At 36.9% G+C, this 23,938-nt stretch overlaps 1 long non-coding RNA gene across 2 annotated transcripts in view; it reads left to right on the forward strand.

Annotated features, from left to right (window-relative positions):
- The first annotated feature begins 2,417 nt into the window (after positions 1–2,417).
- LOC135421528 (uncharacterized) overlaps positions 2,418–23,938 on the forward strand; it is a 46,973-nt gene continuing 25,452 nt past the window's right edge. For both annotated transcript variants that reach the window (XR_010434052.1, XR_010434053.1), the window contains exons 1-3: positions 2,418–2,622; positions 11,104–11,310; positions 22,434–22,592. This is a non-coding gene — a long non-coding RNA (uncharacterized LOC135421528). The remainder of the gene's footprint in view (positions 2,623–11,103; positions 11,311–22,433; positions 22,593–23,938) is intronic.

The raw sequence follows: 23,938 nt of genomic DNA on the forward strand, positions 1-23,938 counted from the left end.
ATCGTGTGTGATTTAGCGAGTAATATAAGGTATATTAATATTTATAGTGTTTGAAATCTTAGCAGAGGATGTTCTCACTGACTTCTGCAGTATTGACATTTTCAAGTGGACAACAGCGTGCCTATTTTGTTTTCTCATTAACATTCTCATTTCTTTGCTTTCTCATTAACATTCAAATTACTTGTAGGACGATTATTAATGAAAATTGACGTTGTACAATCTAACTCAGCAGCCACTGTTGATTTTTTAGTAAGCAGTAATTTACTTTTGGCTCTCTGAAAACAACAAGGTAATGCTTCTGAAATTCTGCATTTCATAACCATAGCTGAAAATCAGTCTTCAGAGTTCCAGCATCTGTGGCAACATGTGCTCATGCATTAATTTGCTGAGTCAATGTCCCAGCTTTCTGATTCACCTCTTTTACTGAGGTGATAACAGCTTTTCTGAAGCTGTTCTGCAACAGAACTGCCTGCTTTTTCCACCACTAACTCATTGTTTTGTATATGATGCTTTAAAAATTTCACAGTGGACAATCCGTCCCCATTAGACAGACATAACTTCCCAGGGTTGCTCATCTGCCTCCTGGTGCTATTACTTTTCTGTTGTTATCTGACTGCAGCTATCAACTATATAGACATTAGAGTAGGGAAATATGTTCAGCTGACACACCACTAGAAATCCACCTGACACAGCAGGCTCTGTAAATCTGCTTTATAAATGCCTCTTGCCTTCATAAAATATTGAGCAAAACTAAAAATGGTCAAATTCTTCTGGAAAGCAAAAAATACTAGAGCACAGAGGAGGAAGGCTTAGAGAGAAAACATTAGATGCACGTGTTTATAGAAACTGGGAGTCAGTTATAGAAACTTAAATATGAACAGGAAGGCAAGTCTATTCTTATAGATGATAAATTCTCAAGATGGAAATTATTCATTATATTCATGTAATAGCAAACTAGTTTTATGGAGTCAACTGCATCCAAAGAGCCTGTGATTTGCTTCAGCAAATCTGTGTGTCAAGTAGCGTAAGTAGGTGGTGGGATTTACTTATTTTTTTCCCAGATAAATAAACAAAATGGTGAAGGCTGGCCACCACAAATTGGCTATTTCTTTCAAGTTTGTAAGTATCCAGGTCATGTTTGATAATTTGAAATTTAAATTTTTTTGTCTGGGCAATTCTCAAGGTTGGAAGCATGAGAGGATGGCTTCTGTGTATAATTAACCCCATTCCAAACATCCCTTGTTACATTTTGGTCAGATATAAGTAATTAATTATCCTTGGCAGGAGAGTTTTGACATACACTAATGAAAATCTGGAAAATTTAGTAGCCTTGCTGTGCAGGACCTGAGAGGAGCTGAATATTTGGATAGGATTAATATATCTCACTCTTGCTTCTAAGTTTGGCTTAGTACTGTGTGATTTCCTAACGAGAGGTCATTGCTGCACTAAGTACTCGGAATTCCTTAGAACTCTTTCTCAAAACTTGTTCTAAAGCAAAGGTATTCCTTTGTTTGTCTAGGATTTCTGCTGTTTCCATTAGCAGCCTGTGGCTCATTTAATCCAAGGAAGTTTGTTCCAGCCCCACACCTACCCCTGTAGTCTCTGTTCCCAGCAGGCCCCTCTGCTGGTGCCACGGTCCCCCCCCAGCAGCCTGAGCAAGTGACACTGGGGGATAAATCCCTGAATAATCTGGGTGCTCCAACCTTGGCACTTTCCAGCCTCAGCCATCGGCTTCCTATTTCCCACAGCACTGTGCTAATCTGCCTGCCTTTGGCACAGAAATATTCCTATTTGGGCAAATTACGTAATACTCTGATTGCCAGGATGCCCTTGAGCTTATTAAAAAAGGAAAAGAATAAATTTCCCGTGCTGTTCAAATGGAACAGGGGTAAAGGTCTTAAAGCAAAGGCTTGACAGTTCTCCAGTCTATCAGTAGAAGAAATACCACAGCTGGGTATTTTTGGCTTGTTTCATGTGTCACATTTCATATTTAACCTGATTTATTTTTATCTAACTTGATTTTTCATATTTAGCTTGATTTAAATATTTTGGAGGAAAAATATCTTCTAGGGCATATCTGGTTTTTTGGATGTTTTTCTCTTTTCCAAGTTGGCTTCTATTTTTGTTTAATCTTCTGAGCAACAATATTCTGTTTTTCACTGTACACATTTTATTTAAAGTCCCGAAGCTGAGGTGTTAATATTCAAAGCCAGAACTGTATCATTGTGTTTATAATATAAAGACATTATCAATCTGTTCGTACACTATTTGATTTTAAAATTACCCCTATTTTGCAGGGGGAATAAATATATAAAATAAATATTTTTTTCAGTTCTATATCCAGCAATTATGATTATGTGCTTATTGATATTAATAGGTACTATATAAAGTTATGATTAGTACTTTATGAATAAGAAAGTGTGGTTTTTATTTTATAAGAGGATACAGAGTTAACTTTATTTAATACCCCTCAAAGTGTAAGTACACCTAAAATAGGAGGAGGTTTCCAAAACAGGGACTCTGATACTATAATGTTGTTCATTGCAGAAGTCCAGTGATCTGCGTGGTTCCCATCTCACCCATGAATATCCCAGGGCTGAAATCTTCAGTTTTGGGGAAAAAGTAGGTGAACTTTTTGCCCTTTATTCTTTCTCCTACAGTAGTGGACATACTTGAGAGTAAAATGGAGTCACTCCTCTGTCATCTTGTTCTGATCTGGATGAAACGTCTCTTAGCAGCTTATTTACCTACAAATAAATATTTGGTGATGCTGGGCTTTGGTAATGCTCTCTTCTCTCTTTAGAGAATTGTCTTTAGACAATTCTTTCTTTAAAACTCAGTATTATTGTCTCTCTGTTTGAGGGTGCTTCATAGTTTCCGTGTAGCTACGTAACAGGAGAGAGAATGAAACAGCTGAAGCTCATCTGAGCTTTGAAGACTTAGATGGATTCAAGTAGTGTAAACTCAGCTCTTGACTCAATGGGATTTCTTGTGGTTTGTCTGCTATGCCCTCAAGAGGCTTCTCTGCAAATCTGGCAATAGCACAGCAGGTTCACAAGGGACGGAAATTTTAAATCTGTTTCTTTAAATTTTTCCCCCTCACTCATTTAATTCTTTTCTCAGTAATAAGTTGGACAAAATTAAAAGTTAACACTTTTTTTTTTTTTTTTTAACTCTGTCTCTTTTTGGCTTGCATCAAAATAATTTTCTTAATAATGTCACAATGCAGAGCACTTGTACAAATTAGCCTTAGAGATATATGTTAAATCATTGTGAGACTCTTGCATTATTTACATCATGACATTCTGTCAGTGTGCTAATACTCAAAACTGTTTATATTTCTGGATTTAACAAATATGTAAATTAGGTGTGCATTTCCCTAGGAATGCAAATGTCTCTAATGAGGAAAGACAACAAACTTCAGAACAAACAAACAGAAGAAGAAAATATGTTAAACAGCTCATGTGAAAGTGGGGATAGAAAGTAAGTGAACTAGAGACAGTGGGATGTAATCCGTGCCCTGGGATTGTTTAATCAGCTCATCTTGAAGCTCTGACAGATTAATTGTTTCTTAGCAGGGAGAGAGCTGGGCAAGAATGGCAGCCAGACACAGTTTTCCCATAAGAGGGCATGAAAATCTTGGTTTTCCTCTTTGTGGCAATGCAGAGAGCTGAGAGGATTGAGCTGCACTGGCTGAATTCGTTAACTCTGGTACAATACTACTCCAAAGGGCCCCAGGTCCCTGAAATACTTGTTTGTATTGCAATAATTAAAATAGTTGTTTGATTTCAGCGCAGAAGCACAGAATGGGAACAGCGTCATTGTGAATTGAGTTTTAAGTATTATGGAAGGATTTGAATGTCCTTCAGAGAAGCATTCAGCTCGGGTTTCATGTCAAAACATACCCCTGATTTAGTAAGAATGACTGATATCCTTGAATCATAATGCTCTAGATTGAGTATGTGTATAGTGGGAATGTTCTTTATTGTGCTGTGGTTGTGCTATGCTTTTTATTATGCACTGCTCACTGGAAATTTTATCTTCCATTAAAATCTGAATTCCTTTCAGAAGTGTAATTAAACAAAGTTTGCTTACTAAAATAAGACATCATTTATTTCAAGCTGGCTTCTATTTTGAATTTTGATGGTTTCCTGCTAAATATGCAAGCTTTCTTTTCTGTGAGATTAGCTCAGTATCTAAAAATCTGAATTACTTGGTATTTTGTCTTTTATCATGTAACTTCAGCCCCCAAAGTACTGGCAAGTATTATATTTCCCAATTAACAGCCATCTTTAAAAAGATCATTATGGTAAAATTAGTCTGAGTTCTTAAAAATCTATGAATTATGAATACTGTAAGAGTAACACATGCAGTAAAATATTTTAATTAACATTCTTCAGTAATCCTTTAGCTGCATATTGTATGCAACTATTGCCTTTTCTGTCCAGTGTCAGACTTTTAGCAAAAAATGTGCTTTGTGTCTGTTATGGAACATCAGTTGGATTCTGCACTGATAGCACCACATCCATGCTTCTATCTCACTTGTCTCTGTCATTCTGTATCTGCTCCTGCTTTAACACATCCTCATTTGTTTGTACTGGCAAAGCTGATGGGTAAGGGTCATTAGTAGTGGAGCAAAACCATCTTGAAAAATGTTATCTTGAACTTCCCATGTGCTGCTTAATTTCTCATGCAGATATAGATATTAGAGGGCTGGAGAACAAGTTATCTGAGCAAAATTATTTCGTGACAAAATCTGCCCCAAAGTTATGCTAAATCTCCAAGCATCCAAATGTCTAACCATGATTTATCAGAAGTATGTGCATGTGGTAATTCTTTGAAATGAGAGCACGTGGTAACACTGACCTCTGTTAACCTCCCTTCCAGCACAAAAGAGAAAAGGTTTGCAACAGTATCAGCCAACACAACGTTTATTTCTCATTTCTTTCTCAGTATTACACTTCCAACAACTTTCTACTTTCCCTTTCCTACAAGTTAACAACACGTAGGAGGTGCCAGTTTTGTACTCTGTGCACTCTGAAACCTTGTCTCTGGAGGAGTGAGGAGGCCGTAATTACCATGAGCTGGTGGGGAAGGAAAAGTTGATATTCACAAAGCTCTCAGTAGAAGCTGGACTAGGACTTCATTAAATTGATACCTCTAATACCTCTAATTAATACCTTCGCTGGGTCTCCAATAGAGCAGGAGTTCAGTGACTTTCTTAAAAATTATTGTTCACTAGATTCACATTAAATTGACTTTTCAGTAGTGTACAATTTCTGTCGGCTAAAATACTGCCCAGAAATCTGAACTGCCAGATGCCCTTAAGTCTTGTTGCTTTGGATTAATGCCTTAAGCACAACCAGAAATTATATTTACAGTGTATAAAAGCAATCTTCAAATGTAGCTGCAACATGGAATATTACTGGAAGTCTCAGACCCTCCAGATGAGTATGTATATTTTCCCCTAATTCTCTGGAAAACTGTAGTAAAAGAGGATGTGTGACAAAATAGCAGATAAGTGCACTGGTAGTTTATGGTAGCAAATGTCTAAGGAGGAAAGCTTTTCCAAGCTTTCCTTGGGATTTGCAACTTTACAAAAAAGAACTTTCATGTCAGGCGTTTTTTAATTGTTATGTTAAAAACATCTTTCACGTTTTGTACTTTATTCTTGTTTTCAAACTGCTCATCGTGACTATAAAATAAATTAAAGTTAACCAAAATGGAAGATGTGGAATGAAGAATTCAAGAAAAAAAAAATTGCAACTTTAGTAAACAGCCTTCCACTTCATACTGTTTGAAAAAAACTTCTTGGTATGATGTTTTTGTTAATTTTAATTTGAAATTTTAATGTCTTTTAACTGAGACTTTTTTTATCAGTTAGTTGTCATCCTTTGTGACAGAAGTTGAAAACGCACCTTGATGTAAAATTGTCAAAAATAAGATGTGGATTTTAAAACTACAGGATTGAAGAACAGATTATCATCTTCTTTGTTCCTGTTTGTGGTTATTTCAATATATTTTTCTGTATAGTGTTATTTGATTTTATTTTAAAAGAATTTTGTCTTAATTTTTTTAATTTTTTTTTTTGTTGGTTTTTTTGCTTCATGGGCAAGGGTAGTTCCATATTTCAAGGACAGTGGCAATAAGGTTTTTTCATCCTGAGTTTATTTTGCTCTCTTTTTGGAACTAAGCCTTATAACAGTAGTTTTACCAGCTTTTCAGATTTAAAAGTTTTCTGAGGGAGTGGAGAGCAGAAAGGCTATGTGAGAACAAGGATGTAAGTTTGATTTCCTTATGAAATAATCATGATTTCTCTTTCTAAATGTTTTCTGCCAAAAAGATTTGAACAGGTATTTAGCAGTAGTGAATAGAAACTCTGTGGATTTCAGTTACGCAGGTTTAAAAAAACCACCTCACAATATGAAAGTTATCCCATAAAAGCTTGCACGTGAACCAGCAGTGTGATGGTTGCCTGGAAAGTTAATGGACAGCAATTACTATCGGAGAACTGAAAGACTGAATTAAAATCTTCTGGTTTGAACTGGATGTTTAATAGTTCATTTTTGCAGTTTTGAGTTTTTGTATTGTTCTGTTGGCTTGTGTGTGTTTATACTTCTCCCTTTACTGAGAATGGTTTCTGTTCCATCTCAGGGTTTCCTGTCATCCCAAACTGTATCACTTTCCTCATAGTTTTGAAACTTAAGGGGTTTCTGAATATCCTTCATTCTCAGAGAGCTAAAGCTTCTGTAAACCTGGGTAACTCAGCTGTGCTGGAGCTATTTGAGGTAATATTGGTTGACAATCTACCTCCCAAATCTCTTGCTTGCCTAAAGTGTCTGAGCCAGTGAGTTAAGTAATGCTAGAAATTTGATCAGTATTCTTATTTTTCAACTAGGTCTTAGCACTGCTGCTTTAGCCTTGATTCAGTTCTCCTCTGACCAATTCTTAAGAAGTAGTGGCTGTTTTCTGATCCCAAGTGGTTTCAAATTCACTTTTTTTTTTTTTTAAGGAGTCATTTTCCCATATTTAAACAGAAGTCAGCATGAAGACTGCAGTGCTTCAACAGAGATAGAGTTGAATATATTTCCTTCTGAACTCAGCTAACTTGTGGCCTTTAATTTCAGTTGGAGCTCTGACTACAATAACTGTAGAAAAAACAAATTCCCCTCTCCCAATAGGAGAGAGTGATGCCAAGTTAGATAAAAAAGGCAAAATATCATTGTTTTGCAGTAAGCAAATGGAAGAGCCATACATAGTACTTTTTAGTTTGTAAGTTGTCTTGTTTACTCTTAGTTTTACCTCTGTAGAGTAAGGATTGTTTAGAATACTTTGGAGCTCCTCCTGTTGCAATTAGTGTGTTCCACTGCGTTCACATTGCCCCAGTTTGTCTTCAGCTAACTCTGTTTTTGTTTCTGCATACTGGAGCCCTTGTGAGTAAGAGACACATGAGTTGTTTGTAATTTGTGTTAAAACCACCAGGACGGGTAAAATACAGAAAAATGCAGCAGAAATGAAGGGAAAGTTCACATGAAATGGTCTTTCTGCAAAATAAAATGTTTCCCCTGACCCTGGTGAATGCAAAACTTTACATAATTAAAATTTTGGGTTTTCTTTCATTTTTACAGTGTGTAACAGGTTTCAGCAGTATGTACCCAAATTATACAGAACTGCAGCTGACATAATGATAGTTTTCCAAGGAATGTAGAAAAAGCCTAACTAGCATAAAATGTGAACTTCATGGGTTTCAGAATGGTTTTCTATTCAATCACACTGTATTTCAGAAGTTTTATATGATCCTGGAATATAGTTCTTTTTCAAAAAATGCAGCTTTAGATTGGCATGTTTGTTAAGTTTGAAGAATGAATTGTGAAAAATGAATTTTGAGTCTTTCCAATGCTCTGATATTCCCAGACTGGATGCCTCTTCCTTATTTTAAATGGTCTCTTGGGTTTCTAGCTGCTGTTTTACAGGTAGATGAGGAACTCATCCAAGCAGTCTGTTTTCAGTCTTTTATTGCTGGGTTATATCTAATACAAATTCCTATGTGGATTTAGCCAGCACTGGATTGTGTTGCTGTCTCTGAGTGCCAGCACTGTTCCTGGTAGTGATTGCAGACAAAAAGTGCTGCCCACAGCTGGAGCTGGATTGGAGACTCTGTCATGGAGAAAGTTAAGGGAAAGACAAGCTTTCATTTGTGAAGCAAACAAAAAATCCTGTATGTTCATTTCAATTCTTCCAGCAAGAGCAAAATAATCTGAGCAAATCAAAGAGGAATCAGACAAGGCATCCCACTGCTCACCCACTTCATGCCTATCACTCAATTTTTGTGAGGAGTAAAAATACTGTATAAGAAGTGTCTCCTCTGAAAAATATTTATGACATTCTTATGCCAGCTTGTTTCCTTGTTTTATTTTTTTTTATTTTGTTATTGAAAGTAAAGGATGACATATTCCTCTGTGGCTTATATTTTTAGGAATATTCGGGTTAGTCCCACTGATTAAGTTTTTCATATTAATACCAAATTTAATCAGCACGAAATTGCAAAAAGAAAACCACCCTTTCTATTTTGACAATAAAAACACAGAATAAACAGTTCAAACTGTCTTCTGTCTACTTAAAATATGTGATGGGTTAATCATTCAGGAACTAATCACTATCTTAAAAGTATGACTTGCAGCTCAATGGAAATGAAAAATAAAATAAATACCATGCTCCTATTTTTCTTTAGTGTTGGAAGACATTCCATGGTGTCAATGCATGCAGGGGGGATGTTGGACAAGTGTTTGAAGAGATTAAGGCTACTGTTTGGGAAGGATTTTCAGAGAAGACTGGAAAAGCTATTATGCAGTGTGCTACTTCATATTTTAGAAGTTTATAAAAACACAGAATAGGTAACAAGACTGAATAAACAAATATTTCAAAGCCTTCTGAACTGAGGGTGCATTTTTGCCTAAATAAGGGAGACATAAGCTTTTAATTTTTAATACAAGTAAAATTTCTTTTAAGTACCACTTTTTGTGATATAATAACTGCAGATCGTGGAAAAATATGGTTGCAGGGAGCTTTTCAGCTTTGTTTTTTTAATTTATTCCTCACCCATAAGAAAGGAGCAACAAAACTATTTATGATTAGTATATGCTCTGTTTTCTGAATATCTTTCTTTAGTACCTCAGGAGTTTTAATACTTCTTTTTTACAGTTGGGTTTTCCAAAGACATTACATACATAGGCTTTGGGCTTAGTCTTTAGTGCTGTTTTTTCCTCTCTGTTTTCTAATGGACTGATGCCATTGCCTGTGTTATCTCCCTGTCCAACTTTTCAGCTTCTGATAAGGTTCTGATACTTTGAATTCCTCTCTAGTTTCCTCTGTTTTTCTCTCTTGTGTTTTCTAGCTTCTGTTTCTCATTTATATTAAGCTGGATCAAATCACCATAAATTTTGGGTTGGGTTCGGTGGTGGTGTTTTAATTTCAGACAAATGAAAAGCTCAAATATATCCAAGTTTCCTTTTTTCTTCTGTTTTCATTCATCCACTCAGGAAAAGGTGACATTTTAGTGGTGGGCTGAGTGAGGTGTCTGCTGCACCAGCTTGATTTCTGCTCCCTCAGTTACCACATTATCACCCCTCTCCAAATGATTTTCGTGCTGTGTACTAGTATTTTTCTTTGGCTCATCTCCCAGTGTTCCTTTCCTTTTTTTTTTATTTAATTAAACTATAAACCAGTTCACCAGGTTCACTGTACCAAGCTACAAACACATGATGGTGTGGACATAAAAAGGAAAATTCATGAGAACCTCAGGGAACTTTATATAGGAAGTTGTATATCTAGTAAGAGTTTGACTTTTTAAACTCTGTTTTAAGGGGTATCTAGGGAGAGCAGGAAATGACTGGTAGAAATGTCTAATCTTTTTATGCTTAACAATCTTTTGCTGCAAAAAAAAATCAACACTTCTAGCTGCGTGTAGCCATTATTCTCTTAGTATCCACCCCCCCTTTCCCTCCCCAGTAAAATTTATTTGGGCAAAAAGTGAACTTTGTGGAGCTTAATAATGACTAAGGAATTCTCTTAAGAAAATGATGGCTCTGCCCATCGTTTTTGATCTGTATGAGGAGGCATGTGATGGGCACTCCAACAAAGCCACAGAAGCACAGGAGAGATATGAGCAGAAGGTGAGGGTGGTTCTGTGGGAATGAGACTTACTAATGCTGGGTTTCAAAGCCAACGTAATTTTGTGCTGAAATGGAACTATGGGAGGAGTGTCTGAAAAATATCAGTATACTGACGTGAGGAATAAAGCAATGGAGCAGTTCTTCTATTTGAAGGGCTGCTTTAAATACTTGTCTCTGAAAGCAACGTGTCTGCCAATCTTAGCATTAAAATTGGGCTTTTTCTATTTTACAGGGTTTATATTATTGTTAGCAATTATGTTGTAATGACTTCTATCCATTAGCACCATGGGGGAGTTAAATCAACCGGCGTGTGCTCTGGGAACAGCCGTGGAGTCCTCGGTCACTGCCAGTTTGTTACAGTATTAAAGGATGTCATGGTGGGTGCATTTTTATGTCAGAAAGAGTCACAGAGTTAAGTAGGATAACATTACTGTGTCAGGTTAGGGGGAAAATGAATGCACAACGGTTGTTATTAGACACTGCAAGTACAAAATAAATCTGTTCCCAAGAACACCATTGTGAATGAAAAAGGAGGGGAAGAATTATCCCTTGCTGGTAGCTTTTAGCGTGGCAGGGTAAGCTTCTCTCCACTTTCTTTCGGATGTTTTTCAGGGTTTCTCCAGAGAGACTTGGCATTCTTACACAGAAATTGTTAGCTTGGCAGGAAAATTCAGATGTCTGATTTCTATTAAGATTGTTTTTACTCAAGATTCTGTAAACTGCACTCATGGCAGATAAACTAGTACTTATGGCAGATTTGTGTGTTATTTGGTTCTGATAAAAATGCTGGGTTTGCTGAATCTTTTGGAAACTTCAGGAGGAAGTTGAAGGGGAAAATCAACAAATAAAACCCAAGTTATTTTTATGCTTCTGTTTTCTATCTGTGATTTCTACTACTTTTTAATTGATGCTGGTATGTTTTTATGTTTAGGTGCTGCACTGTTGTGCCTGATCCACTGCCCTCTCTGAGTTTCAGAAACTGGATGTATGAACTTGCAGTAAACATTTTAAATGATTACAACTCTGGAAAGAAGAGTGAGCTACATATGAAAAGGCATTAAAGTCAGTTCATATGATGCATACTTTTGTGATTCCACTTCCCATGAGAATACATCAGAAGACAAGGCACATTATTAAGGTAACCAAGCACAAATTTGTCTTACAATTTTTTCCATTCATTCAAATGGGACATGAATATTTTGTTTCCTAATCAGCACAATTACCCTGGAGCTCATGTTGCAAGGTGTCAGTACAGTGACAGCTTCCCTTAAATGACAACTCACATCTATAGTGAAAAATGACAGGATTTGTAAACCAATGTTGTTTAAAGAAAAAACTCAGTTCTTGAGTGACTTTTTCTCAGTTAATCATTGCTGCATTTTACAATACACTTTAAATACACTTAATTTAAAATGGATCTAACTGACTTGCTCAAAGGGACTTGTAGTGACATATACCAGAATATTCTGTTCTAGCTCCTACTTACAGAATATTGTTGATGGCAATTAGAGGATGCTCAGAGACATTCTACACATTTTACAATGTGATCTAGTAAAAAAGTCAGTAGTAATAGGTCTCAGAGTTTGTAAACGCTCACCTTAGTGGCAAGCTGTTTTATCATGCCTTTATTATCACTTGGGCAGTTAGTGTCAGCAGCTGTTTTTCTAATGCAAGTCTTATTTTTTACATAGTATAAGCCACTACTTGCCTCTCTGAATGAGTATTTGTGTGAAACTCTGTTATATATGATATATAATTCCATTTATCCTCAAATTTCTTTAATGATATCTTGCTTAACAAAAAGGCAGAAACGAGTATTTTATACTCTTGAGTGAAGGAGAAAAGTCTTGAACAGTGAGCTGACTGGGAAGCTCTCACATGATTTTTCTTCTCATGAATATAGCTAGAATTCTGAATATAAATCACTGTAAGGTTTGCTATGTATGTTAAGCACAAGTTTTGGAGCTTGAATTTGTATCTTTGCTGTATGTAGACTGTATTGAGTTTCAGATCTTGGGACAAGGGATCGACTCAGGGATATTTGGATGGTAGCTGGCATAGGCCTCTATTGCAGACTTGGCAAATGGCTGCAAAATATGTACCTAATCCTAAAAATAATTATGTGATCCCTCCTCCCAAAATAAGAAAAATAAGCTGCAAGTTTGTGTTTTTGAACACTTTCAGAATGTTCAGAAAGTCTGCAAATTGTCAGAAAGTTTTAAGGTGTAGTAAGGCAGAAGTCTTAAGGATGCTGCAGACATCAAAAAGACTAATGCTGGTGTCATGCTGATTTCATTTTCCTTTTGTTGTATAAATATATATATGTAGTACGTTAAAAATATGGGAGGTGATCTGAAGTGGTTCATAAAACCTTCCTGGTTTGCAAATCACTACGATATTTTAACTGCATTGCCTGGTTGTGAGTTAGTATCTGTAGGCATCTTGCATTATATTATACCTTGGAATTGCATCTGAAACTTGTGGATACTGATCCAGAAACTTACTCTTTAAGCTTTAAGGAAAAGAGCAACTTCTGTGTAGGATCTCTGAAGTGAAATTCTGCCCATGGTGACTTCAACAGCTTCTCCTTTGTTTAAATAATGATGATTTTGTCTTTTGACTGCACTTCAGTGGAAGAAGCTTTTCTTAGGCTCTTTACTCTCAGCTTGCCAAGATTCTTCATGTTTATGGCCATTGATTTTCTTGAGATGTTCCTGTAATGCTTAAAAAATTCTTTTCTAGTGAATCATGTGATATCTTTTCAGTACCAAAACCCAGAGACTCTGAAAAGATCACTCAGTTTTAGTGCATACAACTGTACACTTTATTCAGTACATGTTTGTATCCATGTTTGGTAAATATTTGATATGTTGACAGTTGAAGAAGGTCTCTCTGAAAAGAATGACTGAATGATTTTGAATTTCAAGTAATTAAATGATAGTCAAAGAATTTCACCAATATTAAATAATCTTAATGAATAGACAAAATTTCTAATGTTTGACAGTTAATGATTAAGACAATTCGTTTTCAGTATTTAAAGGCATTTAAAATATTCCAACATTTTACTGTGTTAATGCTTAAATTATATTGCTTAGGATAATAACAGGACTTCTAACATGTCTTTCTGTTACTTACATGGCTGTAAGATTTCCCCAGATATTTAGCACTAGCCACTGTGGGACAGCTAACTGTACCTAATTACCATTATCAAGATCCACTACTCCTTTTCCCCCACTCCCATGCTATATTTACTTTTTCATGTGATGGGTTATAAAAACTCTTATTCTGAGGACTCAATAATCCGTTTTTTAGTAGAGTTGGTTCAAAATGTTCTGCAGACACAGATAGTATTGCCTGGGCGTTTTACATAAAGCAAAGCCAAGTTTATGTAACAGAAACAGAATATATAATGTATGGCAAATAGTATTTGTGATCTTACTTCTCCCAAATTCTAACCTAAAATTGAGTTAAATTTGTTTTGCTTCTTTTTGTGCTCACTAATTCACATTTCTCCTATGTCCCAGGATAGCTGGCCACAAGTGGATGAATCTATGTCTAGTGAGCCCAGCAATTATTAGAACTACTCTAAAAGCATTTCTTAGAGTTGCTGACATGATGAGATTAGATGGAAAAACACGTAATTAAAATACTGTATCTTAAGAAATGTGTAAAGTTAGTGTCATCTAATGCTTACTTGATGATACATAAGCTAATGTAAATGTACAAAATAATTGTCATCACCTGCGTGAAGATAAATAGCTTTTCCTGAACTAACATGCTTTTGCATATTAAATGTTACTATTTTACTAGTTGTCCCCATTTTTTTTGACAAATAAATTTTATAATGGCTGTAAAAGGAAAGTGTGATATGTCTACTTAAGCATTACAGTATTAACAGTGGCCACTTCTGTGGTTCTATATAATTGAAATCAACGGCTTTGTTATCTTACAAATTGTTTTATAGCAGTCATTTGACAGAAATACTGTTTCTTTCCATTAGCCCCCATATCTAAATGTCAAAAAGTGTGGAATCCGTTGCACATGGATTATCAGTGTGTGTGTGTGGCTGGAATTTTATGATCTTAATGCTACCTTTTGCTGTAAATATCTGACATGGAGATCTGCATCTGTTATCCTTGCAGACTGGGGCACAAGGCTGTCACCTGGAGTGGTGACAATGTATGAGTGCAAATGTCAGTTCGCTCTGTTCTCATAACAGCACTACCACATCCCAAGGGTTTGTGAGGAGAAAAGTGTCCATAGCACATTGTTGGTAAGTAAAGGTCAAGTAATATTATCAAAACCATTCAAAAAATATTATAGCAGTTTCAAAGTTTTTTGTTATGAGTTGGAAAGTGTTTCCCCTCATGCATGTGTAAAATGAAGAATATTGTAAACATGAAAGTTACTAAGAATTCTGGGCTAAGCTGAGTTTACCGCCAGGCAACTACTTCATATCATATTTGCTAAGTTGATTTGGGACCCAAAACCAGTTGTCTGAAATTTTTACCAGAGGTGTAGTGAATGTCTACATTACATCTGACACAGTGATGTCCCACACTTAAAGAAAGCATCATTTCTAATACTTCAGTAAAGATAATCAATGCTCATTCACATAAAGGATTAAATTACTTTCATGTCTTCCAAGTACAAACTATCCTGGATATGTTTGGACACCTCCTTGCTCTTCTTATTTTTTTTTTTTTTGGGGGGAGAAACAGCTCTCATTTTGGTTTTCATAGCTAATAGTAATTTAAGAGGTAATAGTTGGCAGCATTTAAAAATGGACATATTTCTCTAGATCTCTTACTGTAACTTTTTCTCCTCAGCCTCATCAGAAAGATCATGATGCCCACTCTGGCCTCTTCAGTGTATTTGGAAGGATGCCTTTTATGTAGACTGTCTTCCTCTTTTTCCTGGCTTTTTTGCTTTTGCCTTTGCTTTAATGCCATAACCATCAGTCTTCCTAAAATACCCACATAATTATACAAAATAGTTATATAATCTAGTATTAGACCTCCCACTTTACTGCTGATACTGAAAAACATCTCCCTGTGAAACACCAGGAGAAACATCCTTTCTTATTTAGTCTCATACGGAAACAGTGTCTGAACAGTTGGGTGTGGGACACCCTGTGTTTGGTAATCACAGGAGTGGGTCCAGCACAAGAGTAGCAGTTTATTCCTACATGTGATTATTCCTAGTTCATTCCATTAAATAAGTAATGCAGTTGTTGTTGGTACGCTAACTAGAGAAATAACAGCTGCACTCTGTTTTTCCCATGTGTTTTGTGCACTGACAGTCCATGTGGGTGTGGTATTAAGGCCTCTTTGACAGATATTTTGGATGACTTCAATATTCACAACTGGCAAATCCTCGAATGAGTTAAATAAGCTTCTGTAAAAATCTCAAGAGGCTGGGTGGCACCTTCTAAGCAGCCAGGCTAGTGACACTTTTCCCTTCCTGGACAGCAGTAACTGTCCTGTACAAAAACAGAAGCATCCTGAATAAGGCCTGATTATATGTGATGGGGAACAGAGACCACACTTTGTTTTTAAGCTGCATATGCCTTTTAATTTTCCTCATAAGGAGATATGCACGAATGTACTTTCACACAGCTCATTGGATTTCAACTCAAACGGTATTTTAATATTTGTGTTACTGTAACTGAAGGGGTCATCACTGAAGTACTGGGACCTAGTAAGCACACCAGTTAATGATGCAGAGCTTTCTGGCTTGGCTGGAAAGAGATTTTACTATTCTTGAGTGAGTACAGTGCTATTGACTGTCTAAGGCACGCTGATAGCAAGTAGAACATTGCCACCCTTTGGCCGTAAAGAAAAAGCACATGAGTAAAGCAGCAGCATTATGCAAGTTGGGGATGCTGCAGCAAAACTATTTAAGAGTATATTCATTTGTAAAGTAGCTGCTCAGAAATGGTAACCCAGTTGGGTGGAGGTTGTAGGCATCATTTGCTTTGATTTAGTGTATTTCATACCACGGTGATGTGTTTGGAGAGAATATATTATGCTACGCACTAATTATGTTTTCCTGAGAACTGAATTACATATGCATTGTGAAGATAGGATGAAGGCTACCATGGTTACCATTGTGCACCCAGGAACTTATTTTATACAGTGCCAATTAATCTGAGGTAATGCTTGAGAGAGAAGAACATTGAATAAGAAATGCTAATGTCTCAGCTGAAAGATGGAAATTAGATAGAAAAGCACAGCTTTTATTGAAGATTATATGTCAGGGTCAGCATTTATAAATGAATCCACCTGTAAGACTAAAATCAACAGTTCTCTCTTACACTGAAAAAACACGGATCTCTCTAGGCCTAATCAACACACAGCACGCTCTGCTGCGTTATCAAGGATATTCTCTGAATAGGAGGTTTTTTCCCTGCTCATGATTTTAACATCATACTCCTGACGTTGAGACTATAATTGGGGATTATTGCTATGTCAGAAAGAGAATGTGTTTTGTGTTTGCAAAATGCAAAGACATCTAAACCTTATGCAAGTTAGAGTTGCTGGGGACAAATCTCATACCTCTATCCAGAGAATTCCAGATGCTGAGGACTGAGGGAAGCAGAGCTCTGACTCCTTCCCGTGCCTGGCAGCTCACTTTGGCTCATGTAACGGTGCTGACGTGGCTTTTTACAACTATACTGAGTTGGCATGGCAAGCTTTTGGTAGCAAGGGGGATACAGGGGGAGCTTCTGTGAGAAGCTGCTAGAAGCTTCCCCCATGTCCAACAGAGACAATGCCAGTGGCTCCAAGATGGACCTGCTGCTGGCCAAGGCTGAGCCCATCAGTGACAGTGGCAGTGCCTCTGGGACAACATATTTCAGAAGGAAAAGACTTACTGCACAGGGGCAACTGCAGCGAGAAGAGGGGAGTGAGAATATGAGGGACAAACAACCCTGCAGGCTCCCAGGGCAGTGCAGAAGAAGGGGCAGGAGGTGCTCCAGGCACTGCAGCTGAGGTTCCCCTGCAGCCTGTAGTGCAGCCCGTGGTGAGGTGGCTGTGTCCCTGCAGCCCACAGGGGAGCAGAGATCCTCCTGCAGCCCATGCAGGAGCCCATGCCAGAGCAGGTGGATGCCAGAACAAAGCTCTGTTCCCATGGGAAGCCCACACTGGAGCAGGTTTGCTGGCAGGACTTGTGAGCCCATGGGAGATCCACTCTGGAGCAGCCTGCTCCTGGTGAAAGGGACCCTTCCCTGTGGAAAGGGACCCACCCTGGAGAAGTTTGTGAATAAGTGCAGCCTGTGGGAAGGACTCACGTTGGAGTAGGTTTTTAATGATTAAATTTGATTTTACCATTTTGCAAAAATGTACATGACTGACATTTAATCTTTAGAAGAAACTCTTCTGTTCCTTTTAATTCACTACAATGCAGGACCAGTTGGATTGAAGTTAACTTGGCTAACATTATGCTGAAACAGATGAGGAAATCCTCGTATCCTGAATTCTGCTGGCTTAGCAACATCCCATTCTATGGGACTGGCAATTTTTGGCAAAAGAGTAATGCTAACAAACAGTTGGGAGGCAGCATCTTCAGCTTCCACAGATGTTCCAGCAGTGAATAGCAGCTCAAGGCAGAAGTTTTGATGCGTAAGCGATGGAATGTTTATCTTTACCAGAAATTTAACTCCTAAAATGCATAGATACCTTTTCTAAGTGTTATTCATTAAACATAGTCCACTGGCTTATGTGACTTGTAGCTATATTATTATTATCTTTCAGGAAAAACTGACTTGCTGTACTTTGTAAGGTACATCAATGAAAATAAAAATAAAGCTTTTCCAACTAAATTGCTAAAAGAGAATATCAAGTTTCAATAAGTTTTCATTTTTTAGTGATAATCACTTTTAAACTGATTCTACAACATTCTTAATACACTGGTATTAACTATGATTGAAGATGCTTAACTCTGCAGGACAGTTCACTCAACACCTTTTACCATATTACATAATAAACATCTCTCTTGTAATGCTTTGAAATGTAATATGGGTGGGAATATCTATCTCTAGATGTAAATCAGAACTATTTTTTCCTGCTTACTTCGTCCTTTAACAGAGCCTTGAGATTCATATATATTTTTCTTTTGTTTCTAAGAACATGATATAATATTTCTGATTTCTAATCAGAATTAATTGTTCACTCAAGGGGATGTAACAGAGAAAAGTTATAATGATTTGTGATAATTAAACATTTTACTTATAAAAGTTGTTAGATATGATTTTCTTTTTCACATGAGGACACTTTCTTCTAAGGTATTTTCAGAAGAAATTTCTGAAGGAAATATTTACCAGCCAAATGTTTTTGAAAATGATTAACTTCTGGTTCAGATCTGATGTACTAAATTTTGTATTGAACTAAAAAAAGAGCTGCACAGATGTGTAACAAAGAATCAAGGGCATTTCTGTATATCTGTTGAAGCAAGTTCATATTTAATCATCAGGTTCTTGGCAAGAATATTTCTGCAACCTGTCAGTGGGAGATATGAGTTTAGAAAGGGAGTTAATATAATTATCTCATTCTCTAATCTCAATAATAAAATAATTGAGTTGTCTAAATGCCTATCAGTGGAAAACCAATGGTAGATCTGTAGTTACACATAAAAACCTTAGCTTGTCATTCTGATGGAATCTACCTGTTCTCTGAACTACTTTCTGAGTGAAATGGTTGCTTTCTATTAGTTTTTGTTATAATGCCTCCAGCTAGTGATTTTATTTACTAATTATAGTAAATAGTAACTATAGTAAAGAGACCTTTTGCAGGTCTCCCTTTAGCTCTGGCAGCAGAACAGTTGACTCACAAAGAAAGCACTGTTTGTGGCCAGGCAAACAACTGAGGGCTCCAGGTAGGCCAGTTGTTACTTTTGCTGTAGGGCTGGAAGTGGCAGCTATGGAAGCAACATATTTTGGATATTGATATGCCAGGCAAGGTGGGTGAGGCATTTTGAGAGCATCTGGTTCTCTGGATGGATGGACACACAGATGGAGAAGTTCTGAGTGACTGAACATCACTGAGGTTATTCAGCAAGCTGGCACAAATTTGTTTCTCAGCTAGGAAGCCTGCAGGAGAGTTGAAGGCCATTACAGCTGAAAATCTGGAACTGAAAGGATGGAAGGTAGTAGGGGAATACAAAGAAAACTATATTAATTAATATTATTTTTGGGAGATTAGCTTTTAAATTAAAATCTTAAGTAGTTATAGAGGAAGTTTATACATTAAGAAAAAGTAGGACACCGAATAAAAGTACCTTACTTCATTTACAATCTAACTGAAAGTACATAAAATGATTTTTTTTCTCAATTTATGATGATCTTAGAAATTAGAACTCATCCTACAAATATAAATCATTACAATGAGACCAACAAAATAATCGTGGTTTGTTTAACAGTAGCTGTCACAGGAGAGTGTCTGCTAAATTATATTCAAATTAATGAAAACTTGAATTATTTACCTGTTGAACAGCACATTGAATTGTCCTTTTGAAGAAGGCTAACCATAAGCTAATGGCATTAGCTTATCCCTCCTACCCCTCCTGCTTTACCAATTTATAAATTCCTCGATTTTTGGCAATTTTTGGTTTTGTACTTAGGCAGTATAATTTAGCATCATAAATAGCTGTGACTGGCAAGCAGTGTGTAACTGATAATGTATCCAGCAGTTTCTTTTATGTTCTGGGTAATTGTAAACAAAAAATAAAACTGATTATTTCAGCAAATGGAGCAATAGACACAAAAGTTTGTTTTAATTTTAGATTTTTGTCTATGGCCAATTGAAAAGGGATGGTGCTTTGTATTGGTTAACGTCTACTGAGGATGGAAGGAGCCAAGAACTACCATAACTACATTTGCAAAGGGTTCCCATGAATATCTTTGTTTTGTAGCACATTGTGTGACTGTGGAAAAAGAGTTGGATTTGTGTATTGCCTGCACGCCCATCATTTCACTGCTGAGTACTTTATCCATTTGCTGTGAAAGATGCAGGTTGTTGTCATGTTTGATTGTTAAGACTTTTTACAAGGTCTCTTAAGGCATAAATCCATTTGGAATAACTTTAAGGTTATTCTGTCCTTAAGGCAGTAGTAGTAGGACTGTGTTTTCACTGGAGCGTGGGTAACGTACAGGAAGACAGTGTTGCCAGTGAACTAAATTCTTCAGTGTGGAAAAAAAAAGAGAGTCCCAGTGAGCAGAATTTTGCTCATTTACTCCCTGCAGAGAGATGACATTTGTTCTCCACAACATTTTCTCTCAAGAGGACCAGTTATTGGCTTATGTCACAAGCAGTCTACCATTCCTCAGTGATATATTCCTTAAGGCATACATGGATCATTTTCGATACTCAGTGATCCAAATTTCCCTCTTATTGGTTGTATGAATGTGTGATGGCTGTGAGAACAGAAACTGTTCTTGAGCATGTGTTAAAGTTCATTTGGTTTTCCTTCTGATGCAGTGCTGCAAGGTGTTGCTCCCTCTAGGTGTTTGTGTGTATGTATAGACATATATATGTTTATATGAATAAAGGGCTCCAGTGACCTTTAACTATTAATTAGCTGATCCTAATTCTACCCAGACCTCTGCCACTGATATGGACTTATAGAATCTGTCTAGATAATCAGAACATCAATAGATAATCAGAATGGCAAAAGTTCCCCTTCTTCCTTTAACCGCTGCAGCTGGTTTGAGGGTAAGTAGCAGACAATAAATATAAATAACAGACAATATGGTATTAACATATATAGGCTAACTTCTTGTTGCTTCAAGGTCGTTTAAAGCAACCAAATTCAAGACAAGTTGAGGGATAAAAAATTAGAATGACAGAGTGATGTTAAAATTAGATGGCAAGCATATGGGCACGTCCCCACTATCCCCCTATTATTGGAGTTCTCTGTTGACATCACATTGGTTTCGCTCTTCGCATAAAACTTTTATTCCCTTTTCCGGGTCAAGTTTTAGGATTTCTGCTCTATTTTGCTTTCTGAAGGAGCCACTGTAGATGTTAACTGTAGAAGAATGTAAAATAATTAAATGCTCTGGTACCTGTTGTGATGAGAAAATACCCTAAGGTTGACTTGGGCCAAGTGTCAGCTCAGTGTCAGGAATACACCCAGTGTGATACAGTCAGCTGGGACTCAGCTCTGACTGGGACTTGCATTGTTATTATTGAGGCACTCCTGTATTGCATACGGTTATTCCAGAATAGAGCATGAGGGGAAAAATAAATAATTCAAAAATAATCTAAAATACTGGGAAGGTAACCCATTTATGAACTTACTCCAGCCTAGGCTCATGGCTTTTTTAGCCGTCCTGGTTAGATATACTAAACCAACTGTTCTGGTGCTTTAAACAGTACATTAAACAACTTAATCATACTGTCCTCTCTTGCATTAATAAATTTAGCGTTTGTATTCCTGAAGCAGCTGTTTTCTTCTCTTGCTCTACTTTAGTTCTTCTTCAGAATACAAATTCCAGCTCATTTCCATTTTTTCCAGACCTAGCACTTTAAAAGTTTTGTTCTCCTGTTTGGTTTTTAACCCTCTAGACCAATAGCTGAGTGCTTTGAGGACCACTCTCTTATTTTTCAAATAAATATTCACTTTGCTGTTAAATATTTCCCAGTATTCTTGATCACCCTTCTGGAAGGAAGGACAATATACGTGAAACAAAAGAGTTTGTTCCTTTTCTTGAATTTTACAATATTGATTGCTTTCATGCAGAACTAATTGCCATGTTTTCACAGGTAAGTCATTCTGGTTGCACATCAAAGAATAAGACAGACTATAGAGATGGTACTTTTAAGATGGAAATTAATAGGGTCTGTGCTTTGTCCTTCAGAAAATCTTGTATCATGTATTTGGCAGTTGAAATTTTTTTGTCCTAGTTGCAGATACTGATATCTCCCCCCATACCCCAGATGCAGAATGAACTACTGCAGAGTGAAATCTGCTTCTCTTTAAAATATGGAAAAGATTGCTTAGAGGTGGTGAGTTTAAATATCAGGCTTAGATCAAATTACTTAAAATGAATATTTTTTTATCAAGAGTTTTTTTTTTTGTTTTTTTTTTTTTTGTTTTTTTTTTTTTTAAGTTCTTGCTTGTAGAGGCTGTAAAAACCAGGGGTACACCAGAAGATCAGATGTGCCACAACCAGGACAGGTGACCCCAGCTGACCAAAGGGATATCCCAGACCATATGGCATCATGTTCAGCAATAAAAGCTCTATGTAATTTGTCTTTCCAGATAACTGTTACATCGATGAAGCCCTGCTTTGTAGAACATTGGTTTGGGAAGTCTCACCTGATCTATCTGAAATAGTCATTGCAAGGAACCATGTGACAAGCTCCTGTTGCCACCCAGACAGCCACCAACCACCCCGTGAAAGAGATTTGATTCCAGCATGTAAGTGTTACTGTATGCCAAGATGATGATTGGTTTTATTATCATTATTCATTTGAACAAGCAGTGTCTCTGTGTAGTACAGGATGCAGCTGGGGAACCACATAACAGGTTAGAGATTCGTTTTGTAGAACTCTTTTGCTTTAACCTACTACAGAAGCAGACTGCTGACTAGACCTTGAGACTGCATTTTTAATGTGCTTACTACAGTGGATGTTGTGTGACAGTGTCTGAAAGTGCAGGAAGGAGCAATTTAGCAAGAATTGCTTGTAGCTTTTTGTTTTAAACACAGCCTTCCAGGAATTTTGCATACTATTGCCAGGCCAAAATATCAATTGAACACTGTAGGAATTAGCACAACGTGCTCCTCAAAGACTTTAAGGAAGCTGTCTAGAGTTCTAACACTGCTAATGCTTGAGGAAAAAACTTTTGCAAACACTGCAGGATACTGCAAATGGCAGCACTGGAATCTATTTTATTTTAGCTGACTCCCTTCTAGTGCTCTCCTATTATTTTTCTTCAGATCCTGCTTTTGTGTACTACACAAAGGGAAGCGTATGTTTTGTTTATTGCCTTTACTGTGCCAGCCAACATGCAGAATAAGAATGACTGATGTTCTCTGAGCTTTCTTATCTTTCATGATATGATTTCTTTAACAGCCATTCTAACTCTTCTCCCTACATATTTTGGTGCTGAATGCAATTCATCATTTCACATCTTTTTTTTCTTACTACCTTCTCTGCATTTTCTACTTTTTCTGGCTTAGAGGACAGCAAAGTTGTAACAGTCATGGTTAAGAAAAGGAAAGGAAATGAGAGCTCTGTATTATTGTCACTACAGAGCTGTTTTATCACAGCAGATATTCAATAAACCTTTACTAGAAACCTACGTTTTCTTTTAACAGCTCATTATTAAGGAAACTTTTGGGTCTGAGAGTCTTTCTGCCGTTATTTCCCTTACCCCCCCACCCCCCCCCAAAAAAAAAATAAATGGGGGGGGCGGCAGAACATTTCAGTCTTGTCCAAGAAGGACCATACTCAGAAACAAGTGACAGATTTGCATTTAATTCTCCTTTATAATTCCTTGTTTCCTGAGCTGAGTATTCCCTGTAAGTGGGAAGGGTTTGATGCTACCTGTTGGCTGGACAACTGGAATGCCTCCATCAAACCTACTTTACAATAAGCCACTTCATAACCATAATTTCAGAGTAAGTGTCAGTTTGTTGCACTGAATTTTGCTATTGATAAAAAAGTGAAGGCATTTTAATTGCATTATGCTACTTATGGATCAAGCTTTTACCAGGACTGAATTGATGCAGAGGTTGTTAGAGAGGAAGAGTGATGGTGTTT

This window comes from Pseudopipra pipra, chromosome 13 (genome assembly GCF_036250125.1).
Source record: "Pseudopipra pipra isolate bDixPip1 chromosome 13, bDixPip1.hap1, whole genome shotgun sequence".
NCBI classification, from domain to species: domain Eukaryota; kingdom Metazoa; phylum Chordata; class Aves; order Passeriformes; family Pipridae; genus Pseudopipra; species Pseudopipra pipra.